The sequence below is a fragment of the Rissa tridactyla genome, chromosome 15, assembly GCF_028500815.1.
Source record: "Rissa tridactyla isolate bRisTri1 chromosome 15, bRisTri1.patW.cur.20221130, whole genome shotgun sequence".
NCBI lineage: Eukaryota > Metazoa > Chordata > Aves > Charadriiformes > Laridae > Rissa > Rissa tridactyla.
In genome coordinates this window covers 1,485,738-1,509,352 of record NC_071480.1, presented here as the reverse complement: position 1 = coordinate 1,509,352, position 23,615 = coordinate 1,485,738, and the positions used below count along the sequence as shown (strand labels likewise).

The 23,615-nt window shown below is 51.3% G+C and overlaps 1 protein-coding gene across 10 annotated transcripts in view; it reads left to right on the top strand.

Annotated features, from left to right (window-relative positions):
* MYOCD (myocardin) overlaps nucleotides 1-23,615 on the top strand; it is a 260,871-nt gene that overhangs the window by 104,668 nt on the left and 132,588 nt on the right. For 3 of the 10 annotated variants that reach the window (XM_054221831.1, XM_054221827.1, XM_054221823.1), the window contains exon 1: nucleotides 13,311-13,583. The exons of 5 other annotated variants lie outside the window; for them this stretch is intronic. The gene's annotated coding sequence lies outside the window, so the exon portion shown is untranslated. Of the gene's footprint in view, nucleotides 1-13,310; nucleotides 13,773-23,615 lie in introns of those variants that run through there. 2 more of the 10 variants (XM_054221822.1, XM_054221837.1) reach the window with 1 other exon arrangement.

Below are 23,615 nucleotides of genomic sequence, written 5' to 3'. Positions count from 1 at the left end.
GCCGAGCAGAGCCCCGAATTCTTGGCAGGGCTGGCTTACACCTCCTACATGATTATAGCCTGCGCTGCAGGACTGGAGCTGAAATTTCCACACATGGTACTTGTCGACTCGTTCTCCAGCAGCTTTGGGGAGCCGTTTCTGCCGCCTGTCACGTAACTGTTTGCCTGGAGGAATGTGCTGGTGTTTCTTTCGAGGGATTACTAGGTCTTTCCTGTCCTGTTTTTCCTTGGAAAAGCCCTTTCTGTCTGCAGGGCCCAGGCAGGATCTCTGGGCTGTGTAAAGCTTTGCACCACACGGCACACGCAGGGCTCTTGCCTTCTGCCTGTATATCTGTGTCAGCAGAGACCAGCGCGCGGGGATGAACCGCTGTGCTCTGGAGAGGAGCAACCGGCAGGCTGCTGTCACCGTCACAGCCGCCTGCTCATTACGCTGAAGCTGCCAGCTTTGTGCGACCCGCTCCGGGAAGGCAGCTCGTCCAGCACAGCCACCCTCTTCCCAGGCTGTTGTAGAGCAGTGGGTGGGATGAAGGAGTAGGACAAACACATGAGGAAGCCCAGGGAGGTTGTTGCCCATGCTCTGAGCTCCTCTGCAGGCCCAGGAGATGGGCCACTGTGCCCACCGCAGGCAGCTGCCTGGACTCTGGCTGTGCCCTCCCAGGGAACAAGGCTTGAGCCACAATCCTCTGCTCCCACTCAGAGTGGGGAGGAGCCCTCCTTCCTCCAGGAGCCCAGTGTCAAGAGCTGTTTGACTTGGTGGTTGAGCTGGACACCGCCCATCATTGGATGTCACCACATCCAATGTATAGAATCATAGAATCTTCATGGTTGGTATAGTAAGATGCTGATGGTTGGGAACATGTACCTGGCATGCAGCAGAGGGATAATATGGAAATTCAGAGCTTGGCCATCATACAGTAGCTTTAGGCCTAATGTTAAAATTCATCTTACAGAGAGTTTATTTTCTGATATAAATAACAGGAAGCACATGACCCACCTTCTTATCTGGAACTATGAGATGTTTTCCATGGTCCACCTAACCTGACTGTCATTTCTGCGGGGGTCCACCGGGCTCGGCTGTGCTGCGTCGCTGTGTCAATCCCAGAGTCAGTGGGCTCAGCCTCAATGGGAAGGAGCAGGAGGGTCAGTAATTCAAAGGTCCCATCAGCTCCAGGCTAGAGAAGGAGCTACCCTGTTCACTGTTATTCACATAGCCCTGGGGGAGCTGCTGTGGGCGCAGGTGGTGGTGCCACCAGGAGAGGTCATGAGGCCACCCTCAGAGGAAGGCAGAGCATGGGGATGAGCATTGACACTGGGGCTGCTCCCTGTTCCTTAGGACGGGGTAGGCTGAGCACCTGCTAGTGCTTTCCACAAGCCTTGGTGGCTCTCAAGATTGGTGGCGTTTCAGCAAGGAGCAGTCATGGGCTGTAAAGACTGTCCATCCCGCCGGAAAGGCCCGTGTGCTGAGGTGTACAGGCCCCATTGCAAGACCTGCAGGGCGGTGAGAAGTGGCGATGCTGCCCAGCAAGTCCGGGCTCTGCACCAGGCTGCCCTGCACAGTGCAGCCTGGCTGGGGGTGTCCTGGGCCCGCTCCCACCCCCCAGAATGATGGAACTCCTCGGAGACAGTTGTACACTTCAGTCTTTTGGGTTAACCCAAAATAAGTTCCTAGTTTATCATGGACTTTTATATTGTACTCATCTTCCTATATGCTGACTGCTGAAGGACCCTTCAGTGGCTCTTTCAAAGGATCCCTAGAAAACTGTCCTTGTTTACAAGACAGATCTAAGTCAGGATCAAAAAAAGTCTGTTTGCCTTGTGAGTACAGAGATGAAGTCAGCACTAGCTTAGCTCATACCTCTTCTGGGTCACAGCAGGTTTCAGTGGGGCAAAGGCTTTGTAATTGCAGCCCCAGAGATGGAGAGAAAATGCCTTAGTCATTGCACCATTTTGAGGAAGACTGAATCATAGCTTTCCTACGGGAAACTGCCACCCTTCGAGTCCATTTTGGGCTGTCTGTTGCCTGTTTAGAAGCCCGTGCTCTCCCTGCTCCTCCAGTCAGTACATGAAATGCTTCTGGAGTGATGTGAAGGTGTTGCTCAGACTTGCCTGTGGGCAGGACAAAGCTGAGTCCTCGCTGCTTTGCTTTGCTTTCTTCGAGCACGGACCCTCTACAGCCGACGTGCCCTCGTGCTGCATGCGTGGGGGTGAGCAGGAGACACGGGAGCATGCAGGTCTGCTGGCCACAGGCATATTTTGGAGTGAAGGAGAGCATGCCCAGGGAGCAGGCCCTACCTGGGACATGTCAGGGTGCTGCTGCAGACCAGAAGGACTGAGAGACACAGGCGTTTTCTGAAACAGCATTTCCTCTCATTCATTCCCTGGAGTCTCAAAGGATGGCTCTTCCCAGCAGCGCATCCATTCATCTAAGCTTTCACTGCATAAAGGACTCTCGAGGGACAGCCACTATCACTCCATCTACCCGGGCTTGTAAGCGATCTGCTTTCCGATGGCAGCGCGGAGCTCCTCTCCCTGCAGAGCCCCCGCACGTGGCCGCGCTCAGACGGGCTGCGGGACAGGACGGCCCTGGCAGGAGTGACGACTTTCACTGAAGAGGTTAAAGAGTTACCTTGAGCTGGGATCTGTATTTTGTTAAATTATTTGAAAGAATAGCATTTCTGCTGTTTCCTTCTCCAACATGTAGAAGAAAAATGACTGTATTATGGTTGTGTCTAGAGTAGTCTTTGGCACAAAGCCAGCGGGATTTACAATGGCAGGGTGAAAAGTCTAGAGGGAAGGCAGTTCGTTTTGCTGTGGACAGTACTTACAGGGTCTGCAAGGACCAATCTTATGGCAGGGAAGGGGCCCATTGAAGCTCCAGAAGGGAAACCTGCCAGCAGAAAGCTGCTGGAGAAGCCATTTGTTCTGTCCATGAAACATGAGGTCAGCAGGACCCACCACCTCCTGCCAGGAGTGATAAGAGAGTAAGGCGGGCTTTGTCTATTCTGGATAAATGATCAATTTTATTGCAGCTTTTTAGCATACAGACTTTTCATGCTCTGCTTTTCTGTCGGGAAAAATATATCTCTGATTTAGAACCATTTTCAGAAAGAAGCACCTCGCCTCGCTCCCCGGAGGGGAGGAAGCAGCTGAGTATTAATTCCAATACTAAATTCACATGCATTTTTGAATGAGATTTTACTCTAGAGGCAAATACAGCTGCCAGGATGGGCAAGTCTATTCTGCTCTGTTTCCCATCACAGCAGGTACAGAGTATTTTCCTGCTCTGCTTGAATGCTCTGTCCTGCCTCTTGTTTGTTTTCCTTTCCTCACCAAAGAGAGAAGCTCAGGCAATGAAGACTCTTGTCCTGAGCTCTCACTTTGGAGTGTGGACATGGGCTGTGGCACTGTGTGGACTTGTGCCTCGGCTGGGCACAAGACATGTACGGGATGGAGTGGGCGGACGCTGCGCTCTGCGGGGATGAGACCTATTGCTGCCACAGAGAGGGGATGCACAAAGCTGCGGGGTGCACCGTCCTGTGCCATGCAGAGCTGCCGGCCATGCTGTGGGCATGGGGGACGAGGGCTGAAGCCTTGGTCTTCATCGACACCGTGACAAGGATAATGAGTGGCAGATGGGACTGATGTCTCCCTGCAGGACCTCGTGTTAGAAGGGCTATGCAGCCTTGTTTGATATAGACCAGTGATTCCCACATGCTGAAGGGTCTGTGCCTAGGGACATGACGTGGCAGAAGTCCAGCAAGGGTAGCCAGTTGTGGATGCTGCTGTGAAAGTTCAGGAACCCAACAGTGCTTCTAAACGACCACAGGGTGCGTGAACCTTTACCAAAGGAGCCCTAGCCCTGTCTGTAAACCTCCCTGCCTCCGTCTTGCTCAGGATGAGTTAAGGCAGCTCTTCATCCCAGCACAGTGGTGGGGATGTGTATGTGGTACACATCCGTCGCTGGCACTGAAGGCCACTCCTTAGCAGTTCACTTGGTGATTGCAGGTATTACTGCATGGGACTGGGGAGATGGACCTTTTGCGGAGATAATATGGCGTAGTCTGGAAGAGATTATTCATTTGGTTTATTGGTTTGGTCTGATCAGATCTGACAGTTGGTGGGGCTGGAAGAAACCAGTGTGCCCAGATAGGTTTCAGACCTTCAGGGACAGGCCAAGGAAAGCAATTCTCCAAAGAAGGCATTGGCTTTTGGATCAGGACTGGCTCTGAGGGTTCATAGCCTCAGCTGGTGACCACAGGCCAAGACTGCAGGCATGGATATGGTTGTTGTTCTCACAGTAAGGAAGTGGTAGGTCAGGCTTCACAGACACCACCCAATGTGACAAGGTGCCCTGTACTCTGAGCAGTAGTGCTGGACCTCTGGGCATGGGTAGGATCCTGCCTTGGGCTGAGCGCATCATCTCTTGGAGGGAGTGAGATATGGCTGCCCACACCTCCAGCTGAACTGGCCAATCCATCCCTGAGCTCCATTAAACTTCTGGCCAAAATTTTTCCCTCTGGTGTGGTTAGACCTCCAGCTGGGCATGTGGGTTACTGGGACACACTGGGCCTGTGTCCTGGCCACCAGGTTTCACATCTTGGAGGATCATTACAGCCTGGGTTAGGCATCCCTTCAGGAGGTACTTTGTGTTTTCTTTCTCGGGATGGGCTGTAGCAGATCAATACCTGCCAGTGGCAGGAGACCCTTGGTTTCCTGTTATAAGAGCGGCTTCGCAGGCTGTGATGAGCATGGACAAACTGTTTTACATGGCCATGTCCTCAGAAAGGTTTTTCGTAGTAGACAGGTGCATTTTAAGCTACTTTATTGGTTAGCAATAAGATATATTTTAAAGACTGAAAGAGAGAATTATTCTGGGAAATGTGTAGTAAAGTACCCATGGATGGAGTAACACTGGCTACAGAATGTTGCTGCTCCTCTTTGTAGGCTGATCTCAGAAGAGTTGTCCTAAACCCACGGGGCAGTGACTGGCTTGCAGTCAGGACCTTTGTCCCTGACCAGTCTGGACAACTCAGGCTTTGTGTCAAGTCTTGGGAAATGAACTAAAGCCATCTCATTTTCCTTGCATCATCTTGGATTCTGGTAACGACCTGGCTCGTGTGTGTGAACCTCACACCTCTTGTATAAATTGGACATGTCTGGCACCAGCTCTCTGGGATAACTTGCCATTGAACTTGCTATTGACAACCTGAAAGCCAACTGAGCCTCCGTGCCCCAGCCAGCTGGAAAGGACAGTTGTCTCCGAGTCACCATGGGCTTTTGGGCCAGGCTGGTGAACGTTGCTGGTCCATGGAGTCAGAGGGGCACAGGTCCTGGTTCTGTGAATGGAGAAGTCCCAGGGCCTGGCAGAACCATGCAGTTGTGTGTGTGAACTGCAGTCCTGTCACAGGCTGGTGAGCTCTCCTTGCACCCAGGGTCTTAACTTCGTTGACGCTCCCCATCCCCGAGTGCAGGTGGAAGGAATGGGTCAAAGCCAGCTCTGCTGGGGCTTAGCAGAGGGAAAGGGGAGCAGGCGTCAGGGCTCAGCAGCGTTGGTGAGTGTCTGCCTGAGCATGCAGCTGCCTAAATCCCAGAGATTACTCACAGCAACCTCAGCACAAGAGTTACTGCTCAAGGAAAAACTTCAATGTCAAGAGCATGAGTAATAACCAAGCTGGCACTTAACGGTTCAAACAGAAGATAAGAGCTAAGGCTGGATTCTCAGAGGGCTCATTTTATCTCTTTTATATATGTCACAACTGAAGAAATGAAGAATATAAAAGTTATTTATTAGCGCTTCGTTCCTGCAGTACTTTAATCATGTCGAGTGTGCACTGACCCCACCGTACCACGGAACTGGAGAAGGGATTAATGGATTAAGGGAATCCTCTATCTCAGTAGGACCAGATTTGGGGGTGATCTTCACCCTCTGACCCCTTCACAGCTCTTTCCCGTTTGCTTGCGAAGCTGTGGTGCTACTCCTGCTCAGCTCAGAGCCTTCCCCTCAGGGTGAAGAAGACATTTTGACCCTCCGAGGAGGAGGGTGGAGGTGGTCTGGCTGTGGGAACTTGCACTGGCCCACGAGTCAGCTCTTCTGGTTGTCGGAGAGGAGACCATCGCCAGGCTGCACCTTCCCTGCTCCCGCAGCACCTACAGGAGTGCGCCGCGGTCCTACCGAGCGGGCATGCTGCAAGCACCAGCTGCAACAGTCAGGTACTAACAGTGGAGGCACAGAAAGGTGAGAGAACTGGTCAAGGGCTGGATAAATGAAATTCAGACAGGAAAATGTGAGATACCATCTCTGTGAAAGTAGGAAACAAAGGTAGGAAACAAAATGAGAGAAAGGAGGGGGGAGGTGACAAACCTAAATTCATTAAGTAAAAAATATATCTTAAGTTTCCTTGATTCTGTGATACCAATCTTGTCAATGCTGTGTATAGTATCCTCGGCTGAAAAATTATCTTCCCTACAGTAACTTTGTCCTAGCTGTGAACCAGGCAGTTCTGAAGTGGCGATCCATGTCGCTGCTGAAAATGACTGAGCAGGGTAACAGAGGGGCTGGAGGGAGCAGCTGCTGGTCCAGGCGCTCGGCAGTGCCCTGGGTCCGCAGGACAGAGGGCACCGTGACATCCTGAGCGCAGCATGAAGCGCTGAATTGTATTCAAACAAGTTTATATTGGTGCAGAAATGCAAACCATTTAGCGGCGGTTTGAAACACTGCATGTCTTCCTGAGCTAAACAGCAATGAAAGGTGCGGCGGTCTCAGTCTACACAGACCATCAGGGTGTTTATGTGGCGCAGGCAGAGGGATTGCTCCAAGGGTTCAGGCGTAGAAAAGGTCAATAATGAATTATTGAACAGATGTGACAGTTTTGCCTCCATCTTCCTATAATTTGACTGCGAGCAGGTGGTGACTGTCTTGAATCTGTCTGTGATCTGCAATTAATCTCTGTCACTGAATAATTCTTGACCCTCAAAACATTTGCATGCTGTAAATGTACCAGAAATTCAAGCCAGTGCCCTTTGATGGTACTGCAGGTAGGTCCGTGCACTCAGGTCTGGTCTCGCGGACTGGGAGGGAAGCAGAGGATTTCTGGTATCAGACAGGATTTATGGAATATACCCTCACAGGGTGAATTCCAAATGTTATAGTTCAGACCAGCAGCTGCAGTGTGGGCTATTCAAAGGTTTAAACTTGGAGATCACCTTTCTTAATTATTCTTGCTAGTGGTGTTCATGTGCTGGCTCATTTATGGAAACCAAGTAAGAAACAGGTAGGAGTGGGGTACTGGGGCAGGAGTGGATCTGTCTGAACATCTCAGTGGGCATCAGGGGAGTGTTTAGGAGAATCCTCATGTGCTAAGAACAACCCGAGTACTGTGATGCTCCCGGTCAAAGTCACATGTGTTTGTTATTCTGACTATCAGGACAAACTCCAGATGGAAGATAGAAGAGTCTCCCAGAAAGAAGCATCATCACAGGATGGGCAAAGGGCTGGCACATACAATTCTGTGTGCAGGTCTGTCTTGACTGGTCTAGGGAGACTGAATGTGCTCTCAAATGGCACTTTAAAGAACTGTGTTTTGACAGCTTTAATTCCTCTGATCTCATCTTACACAAGATGTCCTGGATTTTGGCATCAGCATCACCCTTTACAAAGTGACTGCTACCTCTGAAGTAAACAAAACCTGAGTTCAGGGCAATTAAAGCTTAAATTTAATATTCAAGATTGAAGTGTGGCTTGTTGTTAATGACGAGGGAGTGAGTAATAATTGCAGTTCAGGTCACTCAACACTTCTCAACTCAAGGGTCTATCTTCATTTGTCAATAACTTCGATGAACACTCAGGACCAGGATTCCTCATGCCATGTATCTGCCTTGCGCTGGATTTTTTTGAAACATTGCACTGAAATTAGTTAAGTTACATCAGAGAATGTCGTTAGAGAAAAACAGTTGATTTTTACCATTTTCCAAAACTCTTAGGACTTTTATTTTGAGAAGCTCCAGCACATACAGGCTATGGAGCAGGACATGACATTTGGCAGAGATGGCGGTGCATATGTCAAGAAGTGTCTCTTGCTATCCTAAAGAAAAGATGCCCAAATTTGGGAATGTTAAAAGTGTTTGAAAAGTATCAGTTCACATAACCTCAATGGAAACTATCTAGAGTTTAGCACCTAAAATCTTGCAAGAGTTTGTCTACACTGGTCATGCTGCAGCCCTGTTCAGTGGGTTGTTCTCCATGACTCCTGCTTGTGACAGGCTTGTGAGAGAAGCACAAGCTTGTCTCTTGATGTGACCATATTGAAAAGCAATACAGATCCTGGAGGGCAGAGGGAGAAAACGTGAGAAGAATCCTGAGGTGGAGATGGACTCAGAAGCCCAGGTGGGAGCAACAGAGAAACACTATGGGGAGCTAGGTGGGGAATGGGTAGGATGGGTGATCTGGGATACATGAGTCTGAGGACAAGTGATGCTGGTGGAGGGGTGGAGAGGGGAGCAAGGTGACATGGGACGTCAGAGCTGGAGGGCCTGGAGGATGTGTGAAGAGTGCACAGCAAAAGGTCTGGCCTGGTATCTCAGTGCAAGGAGTTGGGCCAGAGGAAAGGCAGTGAGCTGGAAAACAGAGCAGGGTGGAGACCAAGCAAGAGATGGGGAAGAGAGACTGAGGCACACAGAGATTTGAGGGAGGAGGTGCTTTGTACTTACATCACTTTGAAGCTTCAGTCATGACCAGATTTCGTTTTAATTGGTGGTGTATGAAAGTAAAAGGCAGAGACCTTTTTTCCAATGGTGGGCAATCTAAATAGGTGCATGAGGAGCTGGAGGAACATACCCAAGCACAGTTGGAAGGCCAACTGGCCTGAGGCTTCTCGTCTTCCATGTTCACAACCACCACTGTCCTACAGCAGGTCCCCCTCCACTTAGTAGCCCAAAGAGACCCAGGGCCCCTGCACTGATGGGTGCTGAGCGATGGAGGCTGTGAAGAAGCAGGGGGAGCGCATCGGAACCTGGACCACATGGAGAGTCTGCTGGCGTCACCCAGAGTGCGTGGGCAGGACAAAGAGGAACCCAGGGCCAGATCCCATGTAAGGGAGCAGCTTGGATGGGGGCACTGGGTCTGCCCTGTCTGGTTCTACACATTCACCTCTCACTGACCCCCAAGAGCTGGGGCATGGCCGGGGTTCGTGGCAGTGCAGGAGGTTAAGGCTTGTATGCAGAAGGCCTCAGGAGGTGTTCCGAGTGCCTAATGTGAGGCACGCAACAGGCAGGCGCCTGGGCAGGCGGTGCAGGCTGGAGAGCACTGCTTAGTTTGGGCTTAGTTGTGGGTCTACAGCAAGGCCCCCACAGGACCCCAGCAGCTCACCCGGAGCTGGTACAGGTGCAGGAGCCATGTTTGTCAGCTAATGTCTCCATGTTGACTTGTTCCGCTGCTGGCTCCTTTGGAGAAGGCTCAGTCCCACTGCACAGCGCTGCTTTGCATCACTCCTCTCAAGCACGTCCCTGTGCAGAGCCTGCTCAGAGCAGGTCAATCCTGGGATGAAGACCCCACCTGACAGAGAGGCCCCACTCCATCCCACTTGATTTCAGCTGATGACTTGGACAACTCAGAAAGATGTTTGCTCTCAGGGCCAGAGTAAATCTGGGAGGATCTGTCTCTCGCCATTGACCAGGAAGAGGGCTCAAGGCAGCAGCATTCCTAACTTCAGACACAGGTTGACGTGCCCGGTTTCAGCAGGGTGAATCTGGATCTGTGCAGGAAGAAACTGCCATACCCAAAAGTGCAACACTGGCTTTCCAGAGCTTTACCCTTGCCAGCTTCACTCCAACGGGCATCCAGTCCCACGTTTAAGCATTTAAGCTGACTAGAGAGTAGAGGTGTTGAAGGAGTTTTTGTCCCATCCTGTCCTCCAAGGAACACTGTTCCCTGAATGTTCCTACCAGTGACCGTGGACTTCCATCACTGTTAACTGGAGAAAAATATTTGAGGATGCTTTGTACCTTCCTTTGTAAACCAGAGCCCTGGTGTGGTCCAGAGCAGCTGTCCAAGCCAAAGGCGTGACCTCTCCTTTGTGAGCAGAGGAAAGACCACAGCTTGGTAAATAACACAGGTTTTATCTATAGTTTTGTCAAACAGACACTTACCAGGTCAATAACTAACAGAATACTGGGGATGAATGTGGATGGGCTGCAACCAGTCTAGGGGATGATATCTGGTGTTTCATATGCTCTGGCTGCAGTCATGCCTAATGCTCTGGTTGTGTGTTCAAGGCACCACTTCTCAGTTATCTGTCATGGGAGAAGTTTCCTTGGATATAGCCCGTGCATAGGGTAAAGCCAGAACTTTGACTATTGCTTGGATAACTGCAGACTTGTCCCTAGCATTAAGGGAGGGGAGTGAGCAAACTTAAGGTCAGTTAGCTCTTTCCATTGACTGGTGTGGTACCCTCTGTACCCCATGGGGCATAAGTGGCCCCAAAAGCTGGAAATTCACAGTAAAACTGACAGCTTCCCAGCAGTGACTGGGGCACTGGGATCTTGCGTTTCACCAGCAGTGCAGAATATAGCAGGAAGAAAAAAGCCAAAATGCCACAGATAAGTACCGGAGCTCACTTTTTATGGGCTATTACCCACAAGCTACCTCGCACTTCTGTGTTCCCAGTGCCACATGGAAAGAGGTTGCTTTTGAAACCTGTGGCTCCTTCCCCACCTCTCCACCGAGGCCTCAGCCGTCTCCCAGAGCAGCCCAGGCAGCAGCCAGGGAGACCTCCAAGCTGGGGCTTTGTGCTCCCTGCCATGGCAGCTTCACAGTGTTGGGTACTCGACCTGAGAAGACAGGTTTGTCTTCTGGACTTGGAGTGATATGAAGGAAGGACTGCCATCTGTGTACGCACAGGGAAGAGAAAGCACTCCTGTCTGCAGGTTTCCAGTAGTGAAACTGCACTGGCTCATCAGGATTGCTTTTTCTGTCTCTGAGAAACAGAAGACCTACTTGTCCGTACTGTCATCCCTAAAAAGCCACCAGTACTTTGGCAGCGGCACGCTCCGTCTCACTCCCACCATCACCATCAGGAGGAAGGCTTTGTGCAGTGGCTTTCATGATGAGAATCTCATTGAAGTCAAAGCGCTATTACTTCTGAGCCACTGCATCACTTGTGAAAGAGTCAGGAGCCCTGCCAGGATGATGCTCTCGAAACACAAGCAGGCAGCAACTGCTCTGTGCTTGCAGCTCTGGATCGCCTCTCCACAGGCAGAGCAGGGAGTGCAAAAATCCAGCAGCCCCTTGGCTACTGCGTTGCGTTGTCATTCCTAGGGAAGCCAGTACCAAATCAGTGCTGATCAGCAGATTGCATTCGGAACGTACCTGGCCATGCTGAGCTGTAGCCGCGCACATGCCACAGGGTCTGGAAGAGTTCAGCCGGGAGGACGGCGTTTGGCACAGCCAGACTCCCCCCAGCAGTGGGGGGGGCTGCCTCTGCGGCTGCCGTGACTCAGCCAAAAGCCTGTGTGCGAGGCAGAGGGACTCGCCGCAGGCACGGGGGCCTCTGCAGGAGTGATGCAGGCAGGAGGGCACGACACTCGTCACCCTCAGGACTGATCAGAGGAAGAAGGGGAGCATTAGGTCTGGAAAGCAGAAACATGCTGGATGCACTTGGAGACTGGAAGAGTCTGTTACACCTGGTCCCACTCACGGCCTGAGCACAGCTTGATACTCGGTGACAGCGTTGTGTGAGCAGATGGGATAAGGGATGGGAGAGGATCGTGTGTCCCTTCCTTTCCATGTGGCTGAGCCATTTGCAAAGGTCTGCCATCGAAAGCTTTCAGCTTGCCTGCCCACACACCTGGAAAAGGGCTGCGATGTCAGCCAGCTTATGGCCACATGGTGCCTAAGGGCTTCCCCGGATCAGTTGGGGCTCTGACTCTACACACCACCCCGAGAGGAGAGGTGGCGGGGCAGGAGACCTCCCGGATATCAGTCAGGTCAAACAGACGTAGCACAGAGGCATGAGGGGCTGGGGTTTGGCTGCAGGAATCTGGTTGTCCCCTTGGGTAAGGATTGGAAGAGAAGACGCTGCCCCTGGGCATCTCCTGAGCTCCCTGAGGCAGACAGGGCTCTTGTGGCATCAGCTGCCAACAAGGTGAGCTCTGAGGGCACAGGGACCAGTTGTGGCAGAGCGAGAGGGACCTCGCTGTAGCACCCGCTCCGTCACAATGCCTTGTGTCGGGGACAGTCCCGGGGGGGCTGATGGGCAGGGGCAGCACAGGCTGCGCTCTGCTCAGACAAGCAGCATGTTCCCAACTCCTACCAGCAGAGATTCAGCACAAAGATCTTTAGCTCTTTGGCAGTTTTCAGCTTGTAGCTCACCCAGATGTGAGTGGCATTTGGGTGACTTGCAAGAGTTTATTCTCTGCTCCCCAGACAAATAACAGCCAAATACCGGTTTCCCATTTCAACTTCTAGAGGTGATAGAAACTGTCAGCTGTTCTCCTCCTTCCATTGAGAAGTGTCTAAGCTGATTTTGCTGAGATTTTAGCAATTCTAGGAAAACCTACCCTTGACATTTGGTTTCCAGCTAAGTTGATAGCAGAGGCTGAAAAAAAAAATAACAGATCTTATCTTCTTTTAAAGACTGAAATTGCATTATTAGCGCATGTTTGTTTTCTGCTTCTGTTTTTTATTTTCCTAAAAATATTCTGCAGAAAATCTCGTTAGGATATGTTTTTAACATTTTAGCCAGTGATACCATTATTCTGGTGCTCAGTGCTTACAAGTGAGGACTCTCACGGAAGGCATAGGGCAACACTAATTAGGGCCTCAGTATGTTTCTCTGCTCAGAGCAGTCATGTTTAATCTTTCCTTATATGTCAGTTTTCCCATTCTTAACTGTTCCCCCCAGTTCCACGCTCTCTAGTCTTTCCCTCAATGCCACCGCACATCGCAGAGAATGTGGTCCTTCTCTGTGATGCCTCCTGTGACGGGAATGCTGTAGTTCTGTTCCAAATCATTACCCAATTTCTCTGTTTCCCACCCACCTGACACTCACCTAATCTGTGTTATTGGAGTCTATAGTCCCCAGCTTCAGGGTCCATCTTTAGTTGGTGACTTTAGGTCCGTGCAGGCAGCAGTTGCTCTTGGTTTCTGTTATCCCCAAAGGATGGAAGAGCCCACTACACGAGGCAACCACAGGCTTCCTGGAGTGAGAGCATAGCTGTACTAGTCCACGCATGGTGGGAGACGATAAGAAAGTCTTGCCTTCGTAAAAACTTCACCAGCTGCAGGACCCAAGAGCTTTTCACGGTGCCTCACGGCAGGCGGGGACCACTCCTGCCCTGATGCTTTGGGCAGGAGGTGGTACTGGGAGAAGGCGGGATGGTCAGAAGTCCTGAGGAGCTGCCTGAGAAGCAGGTGCACACCTGCCTCAGACATAGGGGAGCTCCCTGGAAAAGATGGTCATCTGCACCACTCCTGACACAGCATTTCATCCTGGCTCAGTGCAGGACACCTCTGTCCCCTTCTGCAGTGTCCCACTGCACTCTGCTGGGGTTGCATGGTGAGAAAACCACCTCCCTCTGCTGGGGTTCCAGGTGAGAAAACCCTCCACAACCTCCTGTTAACAGCTGTAGCAGCCACAGGAAGCGTGTTCTTGTGAGCAACAGAATTTGTGCCTAAGGATTTATGTCTGCTGTGCTGCAGCATGCAGGGGGCTGACATACACCATCCTTCCCGCACAAAAGTTCAGCTGCTATCTCATCAATTCACAACCCCGGTACAAGGTAAGGCTGCTGTCATCTCTGCGTCCTGACCCCCTGTGTGATGGTGTTATTCAACAGAAGGGGTACTAGACTAAACTATCCTACTCGTAAAGATAGTGCAACGCACGGCGTGCGTGTGCAGCCACCGTGCCAGTACTCTGCAGGCAGGTTTGCTCTGCTAAGTGTTGTCTGACAGGATGTGAGAGTGATTGTATTTACACTACCCGGGTTGTTGTATAATTACAGGCTGGAAGACAGGGAAAAGGGATAGTGGGGCAGGGGGAGGGAGGGCAGGGAAGGTAAAAAAACAAACCTGGAAGAGCTGCAGACTCAGATTCTGGGAGTCCTTTACAACTTCCAGCCCTCTGCAATCCGGTGAGGGTGAGCTGAGCTGCGGGAGCAGCACCCGGACCTTGGGGCAGAGGTACAGTGGTGTGGGACCACCACGGGGAGAGGCGGGTGGAGGGGACCCTGCCCGTCACTGCGGTCCATCCCTCCCCTCCAGCACCCACTGCACCCTGTGGGGGCTTTCCCCAGGGGAAGATCTCTGCTTTCTGCAGGCAGTGTGCAAGGTTGCCCAGCTGCAGTTTCCTCCTGGTTAAAAATGGTGCTGGGCCAACGCAGTCCAAGGAAGGTCAAAGAAAGCAAGGCCTCTACTCAGTGCAGAGGGAAAGTTAGCAACAGATGAAATGGTGGGGCTGAAGAATTCGGTGCTCTCTCTGCTTCAGTTGTTGCTAGAGTGATTAACTTCAATGAAGTGATTAATGCAATTAACTAACTACAAAGGGGGAGAAATGTGGATCGAATAAGAAAAGAAGCAGTTTGAGAGTGCTTAAATAAGTGAAATCCACTTATTTTTATCTCAGCTGGGCCTGCTGAAATTCTACTGAATTTCTCTTGATCATTTATGGAACTGAAGCTGTCTCACAACTCCTGGTGGCTGTCGCTGAGAACAAGGGCAGGGGCAAGATCGTGTCTGTCCTCAGGCAGAAAAAAGGGTCCAGGTATAAGGGACAATCCACGTAATGCCAATCACATGCAAAACACGAAAAAATAATCAAACGTGCCATTTGCAGACATCTAGACTGGGACATGATGAGGTGTAGTAGCCAGCAGACGTCGATTTGTCAAGAAAAATATATTGTTTAAATTCCTCCTTTCCTTTGTGCCAACGTATGTATTATGGGCAGGGAGAAGCAAGAGCTGTCAACTAACTTAACTCTGCAGAGATTTTTCACGCTGTCAGATGACATCCTTGTGTACGTGCAGGCAGGAGATGGTCTGTGTGGAATTGCTAAAGGCTGGGTACAAAATGAGGTAGCACGTGTGCTCAGTGGTTGTTATCATCCGGTGTCTGCCTGAAAGGCTGTGGTGAATGAGACAGCTGGGGTCTGCCCCGGTGGGGTACCCCTGAAGACCATGAGTTACCAGGGCAATGGAGTATTTACTGCTTCCATGACTGATCGCGGGCTGGGAAGAAGTTCACAGCAGGGCAGGACTAGGATTCAGACTGGTTTAGAGCAACTGCAGAAGCAGTCTGAAAGCAATGAGGTCCCATTCCTTAGGGTACAGAAGGAGCGGGGCACGAAGCATGCATCCAGCCCTGGGCTGGTGGTGGGCTCACCCAGGAGGTAGCAAGATCATACCTGTTGTCCAGGGCTTGTGGTAGATCTTTACTGGAGGGTACCAGCAGGATGGGGATTTCTTGCAGCCACTAGCAGCATGCAAACCCATCCACCAGGGAGTAGGTTGGTTTCTTCAGCCAGCTGCTGCCTCCTGCAGGACTGGCCAAGGGGAGGAGAGCTCTGGTGGACTGTCCCTGCAGAGAACTTCCAGATCGCTGCCTACAGTCAGATCGAGCCTCCAGGGCACACAGAGCTCTGCTGACAGCCATAAATTCTCCTTCAGAATCACTTTCCAATGGAAAAGTATCATTCTTTTACTAGCTTAGTAGATTTTATTTGGCAATCTGAAATGCCAACTGTCTGGCAGCTTCACGTCTGCCTGCAGGAAAAAAGCCCAGCTGGCAAGAGAGTCTCAGACAAGGGCTGGGGAGCACCAAGCACCTGAGCCATCCGTGTGTCCCACCTGGGAGCGCTCAGGGAAGGACTTGTGGAGAGATGGAGGCTGAGGTCTTTGGAGCCAGCAGCCTTCTGGAGGAAACTCAAGTGGCGAGGGCCTTCCCAGAGGGTAGGAATCAGGGCCCAAAAAGCCTCCTCATTTCTCCTCCTCCTGCCTGCCCTTCAAGACTCAGCTATACAACGCTGTGAACTGATTTGGTGTCCTGAGTCGTACTTTGAGCAGAAGTTTAGCCTGGAAATCTCCAGAGGTCCCTTCCACAAACACACCTGTGACTGCACAAGAGCGAGAGGAAGCCTTCGTAGGGATAGTGCCTACCGTGTGTAATCCGTGAGTGCCCACTGCCTGGAAGAACTCCCCTGTGCTGTGCCTGACAAGTGCATCTGCGCTCTTTCCCTTCTCTTCTGTCTCTCACCAGTGTTTAAAACACCTGGAGCCAAAGCGGACACAGTGGTTTCAGCACTAACATAGACACTGAAGTCAAGATCATCAGCAGTTAAGGTGTTTTCCTCTGCCTTGGCCCATGATGTGATGGGAAGGTCAGATACTTTCATAGTCCCTCATTTAAGTGGGGTGACCCAGGACAGGGTGTTGCCTTCCTTCTCCCTGCATGGCCCTACATCTCCCACTTTTTTTGAAAATAAGTAGGAGAAAGATGTCAATCTGTTATTTGTTTGTACATTGGCTGGGAAAAAAAAAAAAAAGATGTATCTGAAAAACAAAGATGGAGTTCTTGGCTTTGTCACAGATGATATTTTCTGTGAGAGAGGAACACTGGTGATGTTGTGGCAGGTCCCAAAGAGGTCTTGCCTGGAAGGCAAAAGTAATTCATGTCACTCACTTCAAAAAAGCTGAACTCGGATTGAATTAGGTGAAGAAACTGGTTCATAGGATGAGCCGGCATCTGGATATGGCGGTGTGCACATGTAGCGTAGTGTGGGAGGAACAGCAACTCATCCGTGGAGGAGAGCACTGCTTGCCTGGGTCAGGGCCTAGTATGGGGAGAGGAGCTGGGAGAGACAGGAGCTGGGAGTAGGTACCTCTTCCTTCCAGCCCATGAGAGGGTTTCCACGTCTCTCCTCCATTGCCTGCCAGCAAGGACCTAAGAAAATTTTTGGCAGAGAGTGCCAGGTTCCCTTCTCCCGCTGCCAGCCCAGGAGGTGGCAAGGTGCTGCAGGCATACTGCTGCTCCAGCATGTTCTTTACTTGGACCCAGGTACTTCTTCCATTGGGTTGGACAACAGAGATGGGCAGAAGCTGCTTAACATTTCAATGCAGCCAGACAGATGGAGAAGGGGACCTGACCTCCTGTCTTCTCACAGAGTGGCACAGCCCACCACCGTGTTTCAGCAGGATTTGGGGGGTGTCTGAGCCTTTTTGCATGTGCCCAGGCATCCTGATGACTCCTGTCAGCCAAGGGCTACAAGCAGGGAGGCAGAGGCTTTTGCTTCTGGTCCACAGGATGCTGTAAATCTTGGGGAGCTGCTGCTGTGAAGCCCTTCACAGCACCAAGCCTGCTGTCTATTGAGAAAAGCCAATACCCTTCTGTCTGTCAGATGGCACTTAACCGCTGCTGTTATTCTAGATGAGTGAACACTTGTGTTATATTTTCCAATAGCAAAAACTGGGGTCAGCAGGGTGTCTGCTGTTTTAGCCAAATCCAGATGGGGTTTTCCTATAAACAAGTGCACACAGAATATTTATACAGGCGATGGCACCTGACGCCTTAACACTTAGGCCATCCTATTGAGTAGCCACTCATACTATAAGTCACTTCAGTGCATTAAGTAAATATTTTAATATAGCCATGTCACTGTTTATTATATAATGGCGGGGGCCCAAATCTTGCCTAATGCTTGGTTAAAAAGTCAGTTTACACCATCCTTTACAGTGAATCAAAGAATGCATAAACGGGGCTCTTTTGTTACTCAGAGCTCTGTTTACTTTACTTTTCTGTAAACCTTTCGAAACACTTGCTTATAAGAGCTGATAGAACCCAGATTTTCCCCCGGGGCTGAGGTGTTCATGATGTCGGGAAGGTACCGCACCGAGTAATCAATGGAGTTTCCACTGAGCAGCCCCAGGCTCGTCCCTCAATATCTGTCCCTGGCTCTGGTTTGAAAGCAGCTCAAGGTGGCATAACGGCTGCCTGCGCCGAGGGGGAAGCCCGGTGGCTGCTGCTGCAGCACAGGCAGCTCTGCCTTGCGGACACAGACCTGGCGCTGGGGGCAGATGGCAGCAGTACAGGGGAGCATCTTTGGAAGGAGTCTGCATCAGGAAAGGGTGTCTTCACCTTCTTCTCCAGCCGAAGAACTGCATGATCTGGTGACCAGAGGGATGCGTTCATCTCTTTTCTTCATTGCCTTCTTTCTTCACTTGACTCTTCACTCTCCTAATGCAGCACTAGCATCACTGCCTCTGCTTCACTCTCAGCGTGCTGCTGCGATCCTTGCGGTCAGGAGGCACATGCAAATCTTACCAAAGATCAGTGATCAGATTAGAGAAATCCATGATAACACAGACCAGAGACTGGGGACTTCAAAGGTCCATCACAGGTTCTGGCTTGGAAGAAGGATTTGGGATGTTGCAGAGCAGCACGTGGTGCTCTTAGCCCTGCACATGGGCCTCGCAGTCACCCCTGTGTACCCCATGCTTCAGTTCTCTCTGTTCGACCCTAGTTCCTCTTCTGGCAGGGGAAAAACTTGTCCTGAGCAGGAGATGCATGATTCTTGGGAGGTACTAACAGGACTGGTACTAAATACTGCAAGAGAGTCCCCCAGGGCAGTGCCCACCAGTCCCAGCTTGCCCTCAGCTCTCCCCTGTACTTTTCCCAGGGACATGGGTCTCAGTGCAGCAGCCAAAGACTCTGCAGACAGGAGATGGGGCTGTAACCAGTTTGGCTTTGTCATGTGGTGACATGCAGATTGTCCCAGGGAAAGAAAAGGTTAGACAGGAAGATGCCAGGAACGTTTGGGAAGAGGTCGTGTCTCCTTGTGCCTGGTTCACCAGCCGCCGGTATGCTGGGAAGGGCTCATGGGAGCTCTGAGCTCACGCACAGCTGGCACGGAGTGGTCTGGGATGGTGGATTTTGCTGTAGAGGTTCTCAGGTGGTCAAGGGAGTTCAGCTGCAGGGAGTGAGGTGAGCCACGTGCATTCACTTGGAGCTGGTGGCAGCAAAAGAAGTACATGGGGCTGCTTTTGCAGGGCTTCCCCTTGCAAACAGACGGAGCACGGTTTGCAAAATGATCGTGCACCCACCCTGCATGTGGTACAGTGCTGGCGCCTGGCTTACCTGTGAAAAGCAGCTAACTGCACCCAGGGAGGAGCTGAAATGGCCGGGGGGGCAGAAAACAGGTGGCCTGGCAGCTAATAAGTACTGGGCATACCCTGATGGCCTCTATGTCCCCCTCAGCACTTGTCCCTGGGAGCCCATGGCTGGAGAGCATCGCTTTTCCCCACAAAGCTTCATCTGCCCAGTTCATAGGAGCAGCAGACCCGCCCAGCCAGGGGAGGAAAGGCCTGCGGAGCATCAGGGAGGGCACAAGATGAGCTCTGTCACTGGGACAGTCCGAAGGGACAAAGGGATCCCGAAGGTGGGATTGGTCTGCAGGAGGCAGCGGGGCTTGCAGTCACCCGGGCTGGCTTGCTCTGAACATGGCAGGGTGCTTTAGGTAGCAAGAAAATCCTTCCTCAGGCCGGTTGTTTCTGTGTGCTGGGCTGTGCGTGCCCACGGGGAGTCCTTACACTTCTCCCTGGCTGCTCCATCCAGCATCTGCTTTTGGTTACTCTACCAAAACAACAAGCCTGCATGTAATTTTAAAGCATTGGTTCTGGATCTGATATGAATCAGAAAATTACCCCTCTGTGGGTTTCTAAGGTAACCGATGTCCATAGCCTCCCTTGCGCTGTAGTATTAATGGTTATAGCACTTAGCACCTCAGCTCCCTGCAAAGTGAGGTAGGAAGGCTGGGACACAGGGCTTGAGGCCACAGGTGGGTCCTCGAGCATTTTGAATGAGCAAAAGGATGACGGGAGGAAGGTTCCCAGCACCCCGGCACAGCACGCGGCAGTGAGCGGCCCCCTCAGCTCAGCGCGTGGGCTTTGCTCCTCGCCCCAGGCTCAGCCTGCCCTGTGCTGCTACACACAGCATGGACACACCTTGACATACCCAGGTCCTTCAGCCAGCCCCAGAGCAAGCCCTGGGCTCTCAGCTCCCCCAGTGAGAGAAACATCTTTCTCCAATGCAAAATTTCTAAAACTTGTTCCTTGTGGTAGAGAAATGAAACCTTTCTGAGATTGTGAGGACCTTTGTGGGTGGAAATAAAGCTCCTGCTCAATGCCTGGGATGAGCAGAGCTCTGTAGATGATACCCAGCGTGCAGACCACCTACCCTACACCCCATGGGGGAACCACCTCTCTGTCCGCTGAGGTGGGAATGCTGAGGAAGAGGAGGGCCCCTGCACACACGGCAAAGTGTGAGGGGAAGTTATGGCTCCCCTGGCCAAGCCATGCAGGGCTGAGCAGACCACATGACAGGGCACACACCCAGAGCCATGCTTGATGCAGCCATGCTGCTGACAGGCCGACCTGAGCACCAGGGACCTCTGCCCAGCCATGAACTGGTCCATGGGTCCACACCAGCTGGTGTTGGACGGTGCATTGGTGGGACCTCACAACCTCTGCCAGAGCAGTGCAGACGATGGATGGCTGTGGCCCTGGGTGCTGTGCCAAGGCTCTGTGCAGGGACCTGGTGGCTGTGGTGCTCCAAAAACTCAGTGTGATGGGCAGTTGCTGTCCTGAGGGCTTTTTAACACCATCGCAACTCCAGTGCGCTCGCCAAGACTGATAAAACAGTAGTCTGTCTTCATCTGAAAAGTAGCTCCTATCCTGAGACTTCTGAGGATTTTGTGCAGCTCAGGAGCAGCCTTCAACCTCTTTCTGAAAGTCATCAACTGTTTTCCAGTGAAAGCTGTGCCACTGGCAGGCTGGTCAGGCTCTGGGGTGTCCATGACATGTTCCTTTGCCTGAAGCACACTGGCCATGGCATTCCTGTTCCTCTCCTGCCCCAGCCAGGTCCGTTTCCCAGCTGCTGTGCAGCTCCTGACAGGAGATAAGGAAGCAGTGTTTGACACCAGGCACTGCGTGCCAGGGAAGGGCTGCAGGATGTGGTCACTGGTACAGTTTCCCCAGCCACACAATCAGGAGCAGCAGATGTTGCCACAGCCGCTATCCTGCTTCCTCATAGTCCGTGTGTTGTCCAGCACTGTCTCCAGACCTTGGATCCTAGGCCTGAGGGACAACAGCACAGTCATTTGGAGACAAATGTCTATAGCTCTTCTGGGTGCAGGGAAAAGCTAGAACATGCTGGTCTGAGGGAACCCTTGAGTCTGGACATCACCTGGGCCATCAAGGGGAGCAGTGGTTATTTTTCACCGAAGCCATGTGTTTGTAAGGCTAGTTTATGATTTCTGTGAGGCCTAGCAAGGTGCCTCATGCATGGGTTTGTAAAACCAGCATTCCCAGACATTCCTGCCTTTGAGAGGTGGGTCTTGGTCTCAGGGCTCCTCATCTATAACAGAAAACGCTTTCCTGCCTGGGTTGTGCATGCACAAGGGTTCTCTGGCAGAAACAAATCCAGGTTACACACATGAGGGTGGTCTTTAGGAGCACTGTGAGAGCAGAGGACACTTACAAGTCCAGTGAGTACCAATGAGGCAAAGAAGTTAGAAAGCAGAGTCTCCAAAAATATATATATTGAATGATAGAAATCCTGCAGAGCTACTGTAATGTGCACACTGTTTCCTGGGGAGAAGCTCGCCTCCGTGCTCCCAGGGGACAGATCATCCTGGGTGTGGAGAGCATAAAAACCCATACTTCTCTTGCAGAGTTCTTCAGATTTTGTGGTTAAATTAGCCTTGGGTAATGGAAGACTGAGCTACCATCTTTAAAAGGAAAATACTGCAAGTGCCGCTGCATTAGTGAGGGCTAAAACGCAGGCAAACACACGTTGCCGAGAGCCATCCTAGGGCACTGCTCAACACACGAAGCAGTCTGGGCAGGAGAACCACCCGTCCTCCCCTCCTGCTGTACAGGTACCTGAATTCAAACCCATGCTTTCCCACGGTATCTCATCGCAAGATGAGTGTGAGAGCCAGGAGCAGCCCAGAGCACGTTTGTGTTGTGTGTGCGACGCCACCAGCACTTGCCACAGTCCCAGGCCACCTGCTCCACTCTCTGTGCAGCAGGACAGAGAGCAACGCTGCACTTGCAGCCGTGCTGGAGAGGACAGCGGTGTCAGTCCTAGCCCCTGGCAGCCAGCCCTTCGTCCACCCCCAGCTTTCTTGTCGGCAGAAACTGCAAAATCCTTGATAGAAGCCCCCCTCGCTGGCCCATTCCTTGGTACTGCTGGGAGAACAGTCCCACCTGCAGCACCAGGGGTGGGTGAGGATGGGCCCTTGCCCTGCCGTCCCCCCCCGCCATGTGTGGATTGTGGCAGGAGTAGTGGAGTGTAAATCCTTAATCTCCTGGGCCTCTGGCCCCTGTAATATATTGTTCTCCATATCCCCCAGGGCAGCCTTGTTCCATTGGTTAATTGGAAAGTATTTATCTGTGTCATATTAAGAACCATTTGGGATAATTGTGAAGTTGGCAGCCCCAGCCCTCTTTTGTTTAGACCAGGGTATAATTTGGTTAATTTTAATGTTTTTCTTAACTTTGCCACAAGAAGGCGGAAATTTAGATTCCATTATTTAGCAAGTAGCTCTGAGGAATGTCCTTTGGCAGCAGGGGCATGCGGTGGGGCCATAGAGCTCCTCACAGCCTTGGAGTATTCGCTGTGCTGGGCGCATGGTGTCTCAGCGAGGCCTCGAGAGCCCTTGCCACAAATCTCCATCCTTTCCTGATGTGTTTCTCCTCCCTGCCTGCATCGCACAGTGCCACAAACCATATTTGATAGGCAGTCTCTGCAGCACGTTCATCTGTGAAGGACAGAGAGTAGAAGAATGGCCTTATTGAGGGTCAAACGACAGGTCAGTCTAGTTGAGAGTCTGGTCTCCAACGACGAGAACATGGCTACAGAGACCACTGAATGCTCAGGGAACCTTCTCACTGTTTTCAAACCATCTGTGCCTCAGAGGCTCCTTGAACCAGGTCTGGCATCTCTGTGTTTAATATTTCCTGATGGATTTCTCTTTCCCAAATGTATCTGAGTGCCTTTTGAACCCATCCAACCCTTTGGCATGTGCAGCACCCCGCAGCAAAGAGTTCCACAGTTCAGCTCTAAAGTAGGTGAGAAAATGCCTCCTGTTGTCTTTTTTAAACCTGATGCATGAGCACTTTATTGATTCTCCCTAGTTCCTGCAGTGAACAACCATTTCCTATCGATGCTATTTGGGCTACTCCTGACTGAGTTGTTCTCCAGACTGTGGTCTCCTGTCTCAGCCTTCTCCTTCCAAGCTAAGAGTCCCAGCCCATTTCACCTCTCTTTTGGTCATCCTTGTTGCTCTTCTCTGTGGATTGTTTTTCCCTGTGGACATTACTTTACCTTTTTATCACTCAGCCACTCAATATCAGGATATCCTTCTGTAGCTCTTCATGTTAGGTTTCTTTTTCAGAGCACTGAGTAATTGGGCATTATAAGGAAAATTTCTTTATCTAGACCATTATTGTGACCAGCACAAGCTCTAGCACAATTTCCTGCCTTTTGCCTTTGTTAAAATAAACCTACCCTTTGCTCATTATTTCACACTCATATTCTATAACGGCTGTTTCTTTAACAGCTTTTGT